Source organism: Macaca nemestrina, chromosome 1 (genome assembly GCF_043159975.1).
Source record: "Macaca nemestrina isolate mMacNem1 chromosome 1, mMacNem.hap1, whole genome shotgun sequence".
NCBI lineage: Eukaryota > Metazoa > Chordata > Mammalia > Primates > Cercopithecidae > Macaca > Macaca nemestrina.
The window spans coordinates 120,874,321-120,889,197 of NC_092125.1; the positions used below are offsets into that span (position 1 = coordinate 120,874,321).

At 37.4% G+C, this 14,877-nt stretch overlaps 1 long non-coding RNA gene across 1 annotated transcript in view; it reads left to right on the plus strand.

Annotated features, from left to right (window-relative positions):
- Positions 1 to 753: 753 nt before the first annotated feature.
- The window catches only part of LOC139362417 (uncharacterized), a 39,009-nt gene continuing 24,885 nt past the window's right edge, over positions 754 to 14,877 (plus strand). Inside the window, exon 1 of the long non-coding RNA XR_011621307.1 lies at positions 754 to 1,472. This is a non-coding gene — a long non-coding RNA (uncharacterized lncRNA). The remainder of the gene's footprint in view (positions 1,473 to 14,877) is intronic.

The following is a 14,877-nucleotide window of genomic DNA, read 5'->3' on the forward strand; positions in this document are numbered from 1 at the left end:
GGTAAAAGATTTGTCCACAGTCACACATTTGTCATGCAGTGGCACCCCTAGAGATCACAGTCTAGTGGAGGAAACAGATAAGGAAGCATGAAAGCAGAGTGACAAGTCTGAGATGGAGGTAAGGGAGCTCTGAGTAAGAGCCCAGATGCTGTCAAAGTAGACTTCTTGGAGAAGATGACTTAAGCTGAGTCCCGGAGGATGAGTGAGCATTAGACATGGAAAGTGGGAGTGTGAGAAGGAAAGAGAAGAGCTTTACAGTCATGATGGGTGATGAAGCTGGCGAGGTTGATTGGGGCCAGTTTAGGAAAGCCTTGAACATCCCATTAGGGAGTTGAGCCTTTCCTCTATAAGTAATGATGAACTAACAAGCTTTTTTGATCTGTTTTTAATCAGGAGGCTGAGTCACTTGGGCAATGATTCAGCCATACCAACTGTGAACTCTCAATGACTTGGGCTAATGAGAAGAATGACATGGATAATCTAAAAATAATGGACAACTGGAAAAAACATCAGCCTGCTTGTGGAGTGCACCAGGTCATGATTTTCTCCAGTGCAGGAGCAGCTGATTTGCTTCATTCATTCTAGAACCTCTATTCTAGCTGATGTTAAATCTTCTTGTTTTTGAGAGCACCCGTGGCCGTCATGCCCATCTCTGTAACACAGGGGTCTGGGAAAAGAAACTTTCTTCTGGCCAAGGATGGAAGAATAAAAACATAACTGAGTTCCAGATATGCTAATGTTTTCCACTCAACAGGACCTGGAAAGGTGGCAATGACCTCATGGTTCCCAGGTGCTGGGGTTGCTGCAATGGCTGGAGCTGAGGAAAACTTGAAGGTTTTAGAGAAGTTCTGCTTCCAGATGAAGAGTGCAGAATAATTAATGCTACAAGCTACATGGAGTGGCCAGTTGAAGAAGCTATAAAAGTTGGAGCAGTGCAGGAAGCAGCATGCCTGGGAAAGGGGATTTTTTTGCACTTTTTGTTGCAATAATGCAGAAATATTCTGTGAATGGAATCCAGGGGAGCTTTCAAGTCCATGTTCGGGTGGCTGATTTTGATCCTCTTCTGAGACAGCTGTCTTCAGGCTCAGGCAGAGATCACATTATTTTATTAGAGCCTTCAATAGTTAAGAGAAAGTTATTGGTTGACTTGGGAAGGGGACCTAAAAATAACTGTAAAATGTTGAGCTAGCTCTGCCCCTTTCTGTACTAGATACAGCCCTGGATGCAGAGAACCAGAGACTTGAGGTTAAGACCTAGCTCTGGCACCAACTTCAACAAATCACGTCATCTATCTCCACCTATCTCCTTCACTGTGAAATGAGAGGATTGGACTAAATGATATCTAAATCTCCCCTGGCCTCCATTGTTTCTGCTTCGTGGATCCATTTTATGGATTGAGAAATCAAAGGCTATTGACGAAAACGTTTGCAATGTGCAGATTCACTTGGAACACAGAAAGACTCAGAGAGCTGGTCAGTACCAAGGGAAGTTGGAGTGCTTTGCCTTGAATGCAAGAAATAAGGATGTGCAATGTCTATGTAGAATGTTAAAACAATAACAGATGCAAGAAAAAGTCGGTCTGCTTTTTATTATCGTCTTGCACTGACAGTTCTAAGCAACGTCAGTGATAAAATATTCCTCACCTTGATGGACAACTCTCCCCATCCTCCATCCTTGGTATACCACTGTTTATCTGTACAATTCTCTTTTTATTCAGTGCTCTTTCAATTCCTCTCACTACAAAGGGAGAAAATCTCTTTAAGGAGCTCTTTTTTAAAAAAAAACATTGTTCTTTTCTTTTCTTTTCTTGCTTTTCTTTCTTTTCCTTCTTTCTTTCTTTCTTTCTTTCTTTCTTTCTTTCTTTCTTTCTTTCTTTCTTTCTCTCGCTCTCTCTCTCTTTTTTTTTTTTTTTTTTTTTTTTACCACTTCTTAGCATTGATTTGTCTCTAGTAAAGAAACATGATGAATTACTTTGAGTTACTTCTTTAGTAAGAAAGGTATGCTATAGTAGAGAACTGGAAAGGGACCAAGGAAGCAGGGACAATAAACATGGAGAGACCAGAATACGGAATGAGGTATGGAATGGGTACACAAGGCTGGGTGGCTTGTGGGTCAAATCCTGAACACGTGGCTTGTGGACAGGGTGTGGACAGCTCCCTGAAGGCCCAGGTTAGGTTGGGCACGTGGTGCATGAAAACAGACCCTGCCTGCCTCTCACCTCAGATTTCTCAGATCTCCAGCGCCCCAGCCATTTCCTGGGGCTTCCCCTTGCCTCCCCTCAGGTGGATTTCCTAGGAGTGATCCCTCTGTACTACACCTGCAGTCACACCACTCGCCATGCTTCTCTGGGTTGGATTTCCTCTCCACCCTGCCCTGGTGTCTAGAATATGAAGAGGCTTCGCCCCCTGGGGACTTGCATATCCTGCATTGGTGCCTCCCTTTTGCAGGCTTGGCCCCCTTGGTGTTTAACCTTCTGCGAGCTGGCACCTGCTGCAGGGTGCATTTGCATGCTCCAAGGAGCCATTCCTGATAGCAACAAAATAATCTATGCACATTCTTTGGGGGCTGAATGGGCTGCTCTGGAGAAAAACAGAGGGGTCTCCCAGAAAAATACGAGTGTGGTGGAGGAAAAAGCTGAAGGCAGGATGTTGACCCTAAAGATAGAGACCCTTGTCCTCTCAAATTAAATAAGAAGCTTCAGGTTTTTGTTTGTTTATTTGCAAAGTGAGAACCCAGTTAGCAGCAATTAAATTGACAAAAAACCCAATCCAAACCAGTCCACACTGAAGCCATGAGGGCCAAGTTCTAGTTTCTTACAGATTTACAATTTGCTAAATTTTGTCTTTGACACACACACCAGACACATATTCCCTCTTGCACATTTAGTTTCTAATTGCTATCCTAAGATGATTTATTTATTCTTACAGGAAGAGAAAAGAAAGGGGCAGCTTTCACTGAAGTTTGTCTTATTTCTTTCACCCTTTCTTTTCTGATTATAAAAGCCACACATGTTTACCACAGGAAGTTTAGCAGATGAATGTTCTAAACAGAAATAAATCCTTCCTATGAACCCCATCACTCAGAGATGACCACTCTCCATTTGCAGCCATGGTTGAAATGGAATCGCTGGGTGAGTTCTACTGGCAAGAACTTGCTCTATTCGGTTCAGCTTTTCCTTAAGAAGACCCCTGAGGTACCAGCCCTCTCTGGGCCTAGGGGAGGGGGACTTTCTGTGCATGTTGAGGCTCCTTCCCAGCCTGACAGAAGCTTCTAGCTCTTCCTCAGTCGGTTCCCTGCAGGTCTGGGAACCTTGTGCTAGTTCTGTTCTGTGGCCTCTGTGCTGTCGCCTCTGAAGCTGGGTCCTTTGATTTTGTCTTGCAATCCTCTTGTTGCTCACAGCTGGCAACCTTCATAGTCATTCACACTCACACACATACAGCATTTCTTCATTTATTCACATTAAGTCATTTCACACTCATTTTAATAGTTACCATTCACAATACTGTTAGTTTATAGCACCACACAACATTATAATGTTGTAATGAACAGTCATCATTTCTTTGTGCTGCTCAGCCAGCTTTGCACCATTCTGGGTTTGGGACCTCCCCACCCACCCCCTGCTGGGTGTGCAGGCTACTCTTCTCTCACAGTGGAAACCAAAGGGGAGAGTTCTTCTCTCCCAGCCTCCCAAAGGCCATGTGGGAGCTCGCCTGTGATCTTGGTTCAGCCAAACAGGCACTACCATATCACACTTTGACTTTAAGAGAACTTTGCTAAGAATCTGGAACAGGTCAGACTTTCTTTATGGTGGCGGCAGAGCGTTTGAGATTTGGCAGTCAGCCCTGTTGGTTTTGAGCACCCCTAGGCTGCAGTGGCCTAGACCAGCATAGACACTGCCCTACCCAGATGGATCCTGAGGCCCCGGGTAGTCCCCACTGGCCATCCTGGGTTTCCATCGTGTTTCTGGGCCTTGTTCTCCAGCTTTCTGTTGATTTTGTGAGTTATCTGATATTCTTCAAAAATACTCCTTTTCATTTAACGCTAGCCAGAACTGCTTAAATAAAGAACCCTATACTGTTTGACTTTTGTCTTAAAGTTTGAAACGCTACTTAGTAAGTCATAACATATTAATTTGAACTCCATTTGTAACATAACTTATCTTTCTGTAGGCCACATAAGTCAGGGAGATGGAGAGAGAAACAGAGGGGACAAAAATACAGTCACAACAGTACTCACCTGGCTCCACACTTAGCTGCAATCATCCAGAACTCAGGTCCTGCCTCCTAAGATCCTCCACAATAGCATTTCTGTGCTTCTCACTGCCTGGTAGCCCTGTAGACTTCTCCTTGTCTATCTCAGAGATTTCTGGTGGTGCTGCTTTCTTCTTCCATGGTCTGTTTGTCTGTGGGCTATTTGGCTTGCTTGAGTCATATCCACTAATCAACTTTTAAGGCCAATTCTTCTCTTTGGAAGACCCAGAGATTTCAGCTATGATTCTGGGCTAGACTTTGAGCCTCAGAAATGACCACATGTTTAGTGGTGACCTCATGGGCAAATGCCGCAATACTTTTCTGGTGCCTGTCTACCTAAGTCTTTTCTTCTCTGTCACTCCAGTTCTGCCTGTCCCCAGGGATATGATTTTCAAGTTTCATGACTTTATGTCAGGTCACATCCAATGTGATCTGACTGGTTGGGGAGCAGGATGGGGTTAGATGATCTGGAATGACTACCTCCTGTGCTGGAGTAAGCGATAAGCAGACAGGCTCCTCTGCAAGTGCTGGGAGGAACGCCAGTGCTGCAGGTAGAACACAGCATGAAACGGGTATGTGGAGGACGACAGGCCTGAAAAACCCTGCCTCAGGCCAGAGTGGAAGGCCAGAATGTGGACTTTTCCAAGCAAACAGGTTTTGCAACATCTCTAGGAACCCAGGAGCCAGCAGTGAACAGGAGTCTAGGTAGGCAGATGGGAAGCAGCGTCCGTCCTAGACACTCAGCTAGGGTTTGGGACCAAGAATGCAGAAATGAATAACTCTGGGTTGGGGGTGGGAGGTGTGGCACAGAACTAGGACACATCTGTAGAAAAGTATTTTTCTCAAACCATATCTGTATTTTAGGTATTCCAAGTCTAAATATTCCATGGTTAAAAAAGTTTGGAAATTACGGAATTTTAAATTCTTCTCTTGGAGATTCATGATGCACAAGACTATACAAGACGTTGAATCCTATGTTTACAAATAAAACCAAACCTGTTTAGTAGGTAAACAGGGCTATGTAGGCAGAAGACATTTTCTTTTTTTAAATTACTTTTTTCAAATTCATGAGCATTTGAAGTGGCAGCCAGCTGAGTCACAAAATCACTTTTTAAAAATCATGATTATTTTGTAATTATAAAACTGCGTATATAAGACATATAAGTGGTTTCAAAAATATTAGAGAAACAATACCTTAAGAAATAGATTATTACCATCCCTACGAAGTTCCCTTGTGTGCCCCTCCTCATTCAAATTTCTCTCCTCTCTCTAAAGGTAACTCCACCCTGAATTTTACCACTTTTCTATGTATCCCCAAACAATATTGTTTAGCTTCACCTTTTTCAAATATTATACCACTTGAAATCATTGTTTGCAACCTTCTGTGAATTGCATTTTTTCATTAAACATTATATTGATAAAATTAATCTATGTTGACATGTTCTATAATTATTTCATCTTTATGGCTGTTCAATATTCCATTGTATAAATACATCCCAAGCTAGTTGTCTATTTACCTATCGAACATTTGGGGTACTTTCATATTTCTCCTGTAGTTATTACAAACTATGCCATGTGAACATTCTTGGACTTTTCTCCTGCACGTATGAATAAGCCCTTCTCTACAATCTATTCTTCCAAGTAGATGTTGCTGGGTTACAGGAGTTGTGCACATCATCCACTTTACTAGAAACTGTTTTCTAAAGTAGTTGTACCATTTTATACTCCAACCACTGTTTACATGCTAACCAACACTTGGCATTTTCAGAATTTTCATATTTTTTTACAATTAGGTGGGTGTGAAATAATATCTTATTCTGGTTTTAATCTGCATTTCCCTAATTTGCTATCTCCACCACTATTCTCCCAGTATTCTCCAGTGACAAACAGAGATGATCACTGAAACTAAAGTTAATAGGATGTGGGCTACTAAACAGCCTTTGTAGCTGAAAGATAAAAATACAAACTGCATAATTCATGGTTTATTGTTATATGTAACTCCGGTTGACTTCAATGGAAAAGGAATTTTGAATGAAATATCATGGAAAAGACAATACCTATAGCAAGGCTGGAGGACTAGGCTCAGGGAAAGGTCCAGAAGCAAGGAAGACCAGCAGGAACCATGGTAGGATTCACTCCATAGGGCCGTTCTGGTTTTGAATCACTACTGTTTACATAGGCCGCTGCTGCAAGGGAACCACTTAAAGGCAATACTAGTGTTTCTGCGGGGAGACCGGGGGTGGGAAGAGTCAGGTGCAGATAAAATTTTACTTCAAACTCAACAATTCCACATCAAGAAACAGCTACCAGCATTCCTGGAACCATTATGCCATTATTTGCTGTAGCTTGCTTGTCCTGTAGCCTACTTTGGCATCTGGCATCCCTATTTGTTGACATTGTCTTTCTTTTTGAATTATTTATCATCTTCATCATTTTTAAGTGTACAGTTAGGTGGTAATAACTACATTTATATTCTCTTTTTCCCCTTCATCTCCCTTCCCCTCTACCCTTCCCTGGTAACCACCAATCTGTTCTCTATCTTCATGGATCCACTTTTTTAGTTCCCACATGTAAATGAGAACGTGTAATATTTATTTTTCTGTGCTTGACTTATTTCACTTAACACAGTGGCCTCTAGTTGCATCCATGTTCCTGCAAATGGCAAGGTTTCATTCTTTTTTATGGCTGAATAATATTTCACTTCATATACATACCACATTTTCTTTATTCATTCATCCATTGATGGGCACGTATGTTGAGTCCATATTTTGGTTATTGTGAATTGTGCTGCAATAAGCATGGGAGTGCAGATATCTCTTTAATATATTGAATTCCTTTCTTTCTTTTGATTATATACCTAGTAGTGGAATTGCTGGATCATATAGCATATCATATAGTAGTTCTATTTTTTACTTTTTGATTTTTAGAGATGGTTTTTCGCTATGTTGCCCAGGTTGGAGTCGAACTCCAAGCTCAAATGATCTGCCGTCTTGGTCTCCCAAAGTGCTTGGATTATAGGCATGAGGCACTGTGCCTGGCCCTATTTTTAGTTTTTTGAGGAACCTCCATACTGTTTTCCATAGTGATTGTACTAATATACATTCCCATAAATAGTGTATGAGGGTTCCCCTTTCTCCATATCTTCGCCAGCATTGCCTTTTTGATACAAGCCATTTTAACTGGGGTGAGATATTTCATTGTAGTTTTAATTTGCATTTCTCTGATGATTAGCAATGTTGAGTATTTTTCTATACCTGTTGGCTATTTGTATATCTTCTTTTGAGAAACATTTTTTTCAGATATTTGCTCATTTTAAGATTGGGTTTTTTTTTTTTTTTTTTTTTTCGCTATTAAGTTGCTTGAGCCCCTTACATATATATATATATTCTGGTTATTAATCCCTTGTTAGATGGACAGTTTGCAAATATTCTTCCCCATTCTGTGGGTCACCTCTTCACTTTGTTTCCTTTGTTGTGTGGAAGACTTTTAGCCTGATGTTATCCTGTTTGTCTATTTTTGCTTTGGTTACCCATGCTATAGCTGCCTGACATAAAAAAATCTTTGTCCAGACCAAAGTCCTGGAGTGCTTCCCCAGTGTTTTCTTCCAGCAGTTTCATAGTTTTAGGCCTTAGATTTAAGTCTTTAATTCACTTTGATTTGATTTTTGTGTGTGGTGAGAGATAGGGGTCTAGTTTTATTCTTCTGCATATGGATATCCAGTTTTTCTGACACCGTTTTTTGAAAAGACTGTCCTTTCCTCATTGTATGTTCTTGGCACCTTTGTTGAAGATGGGTAGGCTGTAGACGCATGGATTTATATCTGTGTTTTCTATTCTGTTCCATTGGTCTATGTGCCTGTTTTCAGGCCAGTACCATTATATGATGTTTTGATTACTGTAGTTTTGTCATAAATTTTGGAGTCGGGTAGTGTGATGCCTCCAGCTTTCTTCTTTTTGTTCAGGATTGCTTTGGCTCTTCAAGGTATTTTGTGGTTCCATATAAATTTTAGAATGTTTTTTCTGTTTCTGTGAAGAATGTCATCGGTATTTTGACAGAGATTGCATCAAATTTGTAATTTGCTTTACAAATTGCTTTATAATTTGTAAATTGTAATATTTGTCATTTTAGCAATATTAATTATTTTAATCCCTGAACATGGAAAATCTTTTGATTTTTTAATCTCCTCTTCAGTTTCTTTCATCAGAGTTTTATAGTTTTCCTTCTATAGATCTTTCACTTCTTTCGTTAGATTGATTTCTAGATTTGTTTTTTTGCAGTTATTGCAAATGTGATGGTTTTCTTGATATCTTTTTCAAATTGCTCGCTATTGGTGTATATAAATGCTACCAATTTATTTATGTGACTTTATATCCTGCAACTTTACTGAATTTATTTTATCAGTTTTAACAGTTTTTTGGTGGAGTCTTTAGGTTTATCTAGGAATAAGATTGTGTCATATGTGGACAAGGCCAATTTGACTTCTTCCTTTCCAATTTGGATGCCCTTTATTTCTTTCTCTTGCATAAGTGCTCTGGCCAGGACTTTGTGTGTTAAGCTGAATAAAAGTGGTGAAATGGATATCCTTGTAAAGGGAATACTGTTGATTGCTGCTGCCCCCAGAGTTCCAACTTAATTCTCTCTCTCTGTTTTATGCCAGGGAATTTTGGCATCTCAATTTCACTTATTGTAGACCAGTGCTGAGTGTTGAGTCCAAATTTTAGTCAATCAAACAAACTGTTGACTACTAAAGACAATGCATTAAATACAGATTTCCAGATATTGATTAATATATTCCCTATATTGATCAATTCTGCCTTATCCAAGGCTATTTCTATCCTCCTTGGAATCTACTTCTACACAAATACATATTTTCTGGGTTTCTAATAATAAAAATGAGCAGAAATATGCAATTCTTTGGGTGTGTATAGCCTATGTCCTCTTGCATGAGACTTTCCTGGGATTGGTTATAGTTATGAATCTAGAAGCAATAGGTGTACATTGGCATGAACTTGAGGAGCATAGGAATCCTTTGAAAGACAACTGCCTCAGGTGAGGTTATTATAGCAAAGATTGGCTAGTTTCCTTGGAAGGAGAAGAAGTAACTATTCCTGTTGGTAAGGGAAGCTTGGGGGATTTGGGGGATTTTATTTCTTAGATTATTTCTAGTGTACAAAATATCTCCATTCAAAATTGCAGGTTCCTAATCCTCCCATGTCCTAATTTTCACATAGGAGAATTGATGAAGCTATAAATTAAACTTATAATGTAATTCTGCAACATGTAAAATCACATTTGGAATCTTATTTTCAGCCATATCTGCTTTATGGCTACAAAAATTAAGAGATAATTTTAGTGCTTCAACGTACTCTCTAGTTCTCTGACCGTGCCTTATGCTGAAAGTTTAAGTCTTTGAATCTGTCATTTTCTTTGTGTAAGCTCTCCAGTTTCATCAGAAATAGGTAGCTTATCTCAGTCTCTACTGTCATTGTCACTGTCATGACAGTCAAGTGCCCTAGTCACTTGGCCTTCCAAAGCCTGGCCTTTAACAGGCACTACATTCCAAACATTCACGAGTGATAATTTGAGAAATTGTAATGGCACCACAAGGCATGAATTTACAATATCTTATTTCCAACATGTAATGAGATGATCACTGCCCTCTTACTCAAACGGGTCAGCAACCCAACCCCAGGATTCCATTTATGAGGTTCTCTTTCTGGAAGCACTCCTGACACCAAGTACTGATATCAGTCAGGCTTTACTCAGGATTGCAGAAACCACTGTAGGTATTTTGAATAAAGGGAACTTAATAAAGGGAATTGGATATATTTCTTTTGGAAGCGCTGCAGAAGCAAAAAGGAGAAGGAAAGGTGCTGGAGGAGTCAAGAGTAAAAAAGGGTAACACCTAAAGATTAGAAGCTGCTAATGCCCTGGATTGGAACCTATTAGCAACACCTGCCATTGTGCTGTTGGAGGAACTATCTCAGTCAGTTCTGGACCCATCAAATGTTGACCTGGGTTGGAACCACAGACAAAAGGTTGCCTTAGGCCAAACTTCTGGAGTTCAGAATCTCTTTCTTCACTGTTACTACAACAACAACCAGCAACTGCCACACTGTTGGAGCCAAAAGCAGAAAACTTCCCTCTTTATCCACTTCTGATCTTTCAACAGTGACTTTAAATTCCCATTAGCAGAATCTAAAAGAAAGTCCGCTGGCAATGGAAACTGAGGAACGTATTTCGCAGTTTCCAGCCTTGGCAGTATAGAACACAGTATTAAAGGGTAGGTCTGAGCTGCCAAGGGTGGGTAATGGGGTAAATAACTGGCACACATAGCCTTGAGGGAGATTGGCCTGTAATGTTCATTCCCATTCTAAATTCATTAGTTTCTTTTAATCATTTATTACTGAAAATTTAAAATACACAAAACGGAATAATTTAATGAACCTCCATGCTTATCAGCCAGTCAGCAATGATCACTTCATAGGCAATCTTGTTTCACTTATATGCCCCTCTCTAGAACCTTCCCTTTATTTTGAAGCAATTCCCATACATCATATAATTTAATAATTCCTCAATAGCATCAATATTCAGTAAACACTTGAATATCTTTCTCTTAATGTCTTCTCGCCCTTTCAACAGTTTGTATGGATCAGGATCCAAATGGAATCCATACATTGCTACTAACTGAAATGTCTCTCTCTCTCTCTCTATTATATATATATATAGAGATATATATATATATCTATATAGAGAAAGAGAGAAAGGAGTTCAAGGAGTGCCATTTCTCCTTTCCTCGCCTCTAAATTTTATACATTTATATGTTTAAGAAGCTGAGTTGTTTGTCCTACAGAGTTTAGCACAGTCTGAGCTTTGATCATTGCATCCTCGTAGTGTAATTTGACATATTTCTTTGCTCTTGTATTTCTGGGGAATCGGTAGACAGGTAGAGAGGCTTGATCATATTTAGGTTTGAAAATTTATTTAGAGATTTAAAAACTTGTCTCTTTGCATTGATTTATAACTTAATTGTTTTGTGCCTAGAGAATACTTTTTTTACGTACCAATTTTCTGAAAGTTTTGAGGCTTGCTTTATGGTCATGCACATGATACATTTCTATCAGTGTTTCATGAATATATTAAAAGAATGCATATAGTCCAATATTGAGTCAATTATTCTGTAGTTATTTATTAGATTAAGCTTGTAAGTTATGTTGCTTGCTGATTTTTTGACTGTTTATTAATTATTGAAAAACAGGCGTTAAAATCTTTCATTATGGTGGTGACTTAGAACATTTCTTCTTAAGAGTTCTTTTGATGTTTGTTTTACTTATTTTGAGCTATGTTTTCAGTGTGTATGAGGTTAGATTTTTTACACATTCCTGGTGAATGAGACCTTTTATTATTATATAGTAACTTTCTTTGCCCCATTATTCTATGTTCATATGTTCTAGTTATTTGTTTATTGAAAGTAATATGACTTCATTCAACAACTTTTAAAATTTTTGTGGTATGTAGTAGGTGTATATATTTATAGGGTATGTGGGGTATTTTGGCACAAGCATACAATGTATAATGATCACATCAGGGTAAATGTGGTATCCCCACCTCAAGCATTTAGCTTTTTTGTTAGAAACAATCCAATTATACTCTTTTAGTTATTTTTAAATGTAAAATTACATTATTACTGACTATAGTCATTCTATTGTGCTTTCAAATACTAGGTCTTATTCATTAGTTCTATGTTTTTGTACTCATTAACCATCCCCACTCCCTACCTCACCCCCACACTACTCTTCTCAGCCTTTGGTAACAATCATTCTACTTTCTATCTCCATGAATTCAATTGTTTTAATTTTTAGCTCCCACAAGTAAATGAGAACAGGTGAAGTTTGTCTTAAGGGGCATTTTAAAAAACATTGGGTCTCATAATTTTTGTTTATTCCATTTACATTTAGTTTGATGAATTATACATTTGGATTTATTTTTACTATGGATTTGGTGCTTCCTACTTGTTTAACTTTTCTTTATTCTTTATCAAATTATGGAAATTCTTTTCCATCCTTAGTTTGCTATGAGTTTTTATCTTAAATTGGAGTTACAATTTTTCAAAGACTTTTCTGAAATCTCTGAGATGATCCCATTTTTAAAAATTATTTTGTTACTCTAGTGAATTAATCGATTGATTTTCTAATGTTAAATTAGTCTTGCATTCCCAAAACACATAAAACTTGGTCATGACTGTTAAAAATATATAGGTATATAAACAGTTCTCACTTTGTATGGTGGTACACAATGGTAAAGTAATTATGCAAGCTGAAACCGTGCAAAGAAATCTTAATCCATAGAAAAATTATAATTTTTCTGTGATCTTTGAAATTTTTTTCAAAACATTAAAAACTGTTATAAACATATAGATACATGAAAAAATAGTAAAAGTGGTGCTTATTGAGTACACTATAAAACACAGAAACATTGAGAACTAAAATGTTTTATTTCTTTGCAAAAAAGCTGATCAAACAGTAGTTTGAATAGTGCTTGCCGTCTTACGATTACATAATTTTTGAAGCAAGCATCTTTTACATGCCTTGGAGAATTGTCATATGCCTTTCTAGGTTTGGGCTAACTTCCAACATTTTGTTTCTTTTGCTTTCAATGCTATGAAATATCTCTGAGAGCTTTTTTAATGTGAAATTTGTTATTAGTGTCACTTTCTCTGGGACCTCTTCATCCTTTTCATCACAACCACCTTCCTTGTTTATGTCAATAAGTTTGTCTTCGCCAAGTTTCTCTGGTTGTCTACGTATAGTTTCTTGAAGGAGGCAGTGTCAACATTCCCATGACCATCTATTTCTTTTACAACTTTATTTGCATTCTCTTTGAATTTCACTTTCAGTATTATCACTTTTCATTTCTTTGCTGTCATTTCATCTTTGTTGGCCTTTTCCCTTTTAAAACTATCCATTTTTTTGTAATATGAGCTTATCACTGAGAAACAAAGAGGAAACATGCTTTGCTGTCTGCGTATGACCTGAATAACAAATGTGTAGTGACCAATCATCAACAGATTTTGAAGGCATTATATGATTAGTCACCAATCATATTGCAATCTATTATTTACATAGTGATTTGTGGACTGAAGATCTACAGTGATTTTTGTATTTATGTAATTATTAGCAGTTACTATATTTGAGGACTGGTATTACTTAAAAAGTAGTAACTGAAATGTCTGCACTTCTGAACTGTGCAAAGCGAGAACTGCCCATGTATTGTTGGATTCAGTTTACCAATATTTGTTTAGGAGTTTTGCATCTATGTTCATACTGAGATTGGCTTATGATTTTTAAAAATAATAGTTGCCTTTTCAGGTTTGGTATGAATATCAAGGTACCTCATACAATGGGTTGGGGACTATGTCCTTTCCTTTTATTCTCTAAAACATATACGTGTTAAGATAAAATTTTTTCTTCCTTGAATATTTTGTTGAATTTACCAGTGAAATTATTTGAAACTGGAGTTTTCTTCGGGAAGATTGAAGACTACAAATTCAGTTTACTTAATGGTTATAGGACTATTTGTATATTCTATTTCTTTTCAAGTTCAGGTTGGTAAATTTTGTTATTCTAGAAATTTATCCATTATATCTAAAGTTCCAAATTTACTGGAATAAGGTTATTTATAATACCTTTTTGATATCTGTAAGTTTTGCAATAAAGTCTCCATTTTCACTTTTAACACTTATTTGTGCCTTTTTTCTATCTCTCTCTTTTCTTGTTTAGAGGTTTATCAACTTTTTAATTTTTTCAAATAAGCAACTTTTGACTTTGACTATTCTCTTTTATGTTTGTATTCTATTTTACTGATTCCTGCTCTTACTTTTATTATTATTTTTCTTTTCCACTCTTTGGGTTAATGCTTTTATAAAAGGCTTTTATAAAACTTCTCATGATAGATATTTAGTTCATAATTTTCAGCCTTTCTTGTTTTCTAAACTTTTTACAAATATTGCTTAGCTACATCTCATAAATTTTGATATATGGTGTTTTTACTATCATGAAGACTACAACATTTTCTAACTTTTCATTATAATTTTTTAATCTTCAGGCTATTTAGAAGTATATTGCTTAATTTCTAAATATGGTAAATTTTTTTATGTTGCAAATATCTGTTCCCAGTTTATCTTTTTACTTTGTACATAGATCTTTCTTCTTGCTGTTTATTTTTTATTCATATATATATATTTATTATACTTTAAGTTCTAGGTTACATGTGCACAACATGCAGATTTGTTACATATGTATAAATGTGCCATGTTAGTGTGCTGCACCCATTAACTCATCATTTACATTAGGTATATCTCCTAATGCTATCCCTCCCCTCCCCCCACCCCACGACAGGCCCCGGTGTGTATGGTAAATACTTTTAATGTTTGTTGGTTACATTTAGCTTAATTGCATTGTAATCGGAAAACACAGTCTGTATGATTTCCATCCTTTGAAATTGTTGAAACCTGATTAACAGCCAAGTATATGTTCTTATATTTTTATAATTCTTCCATGTGTGCTTGAAAAGAATCTTTATTCTATAGTTTTAGAATACAGTGTTCTACATATGACTGTTAAGTCAA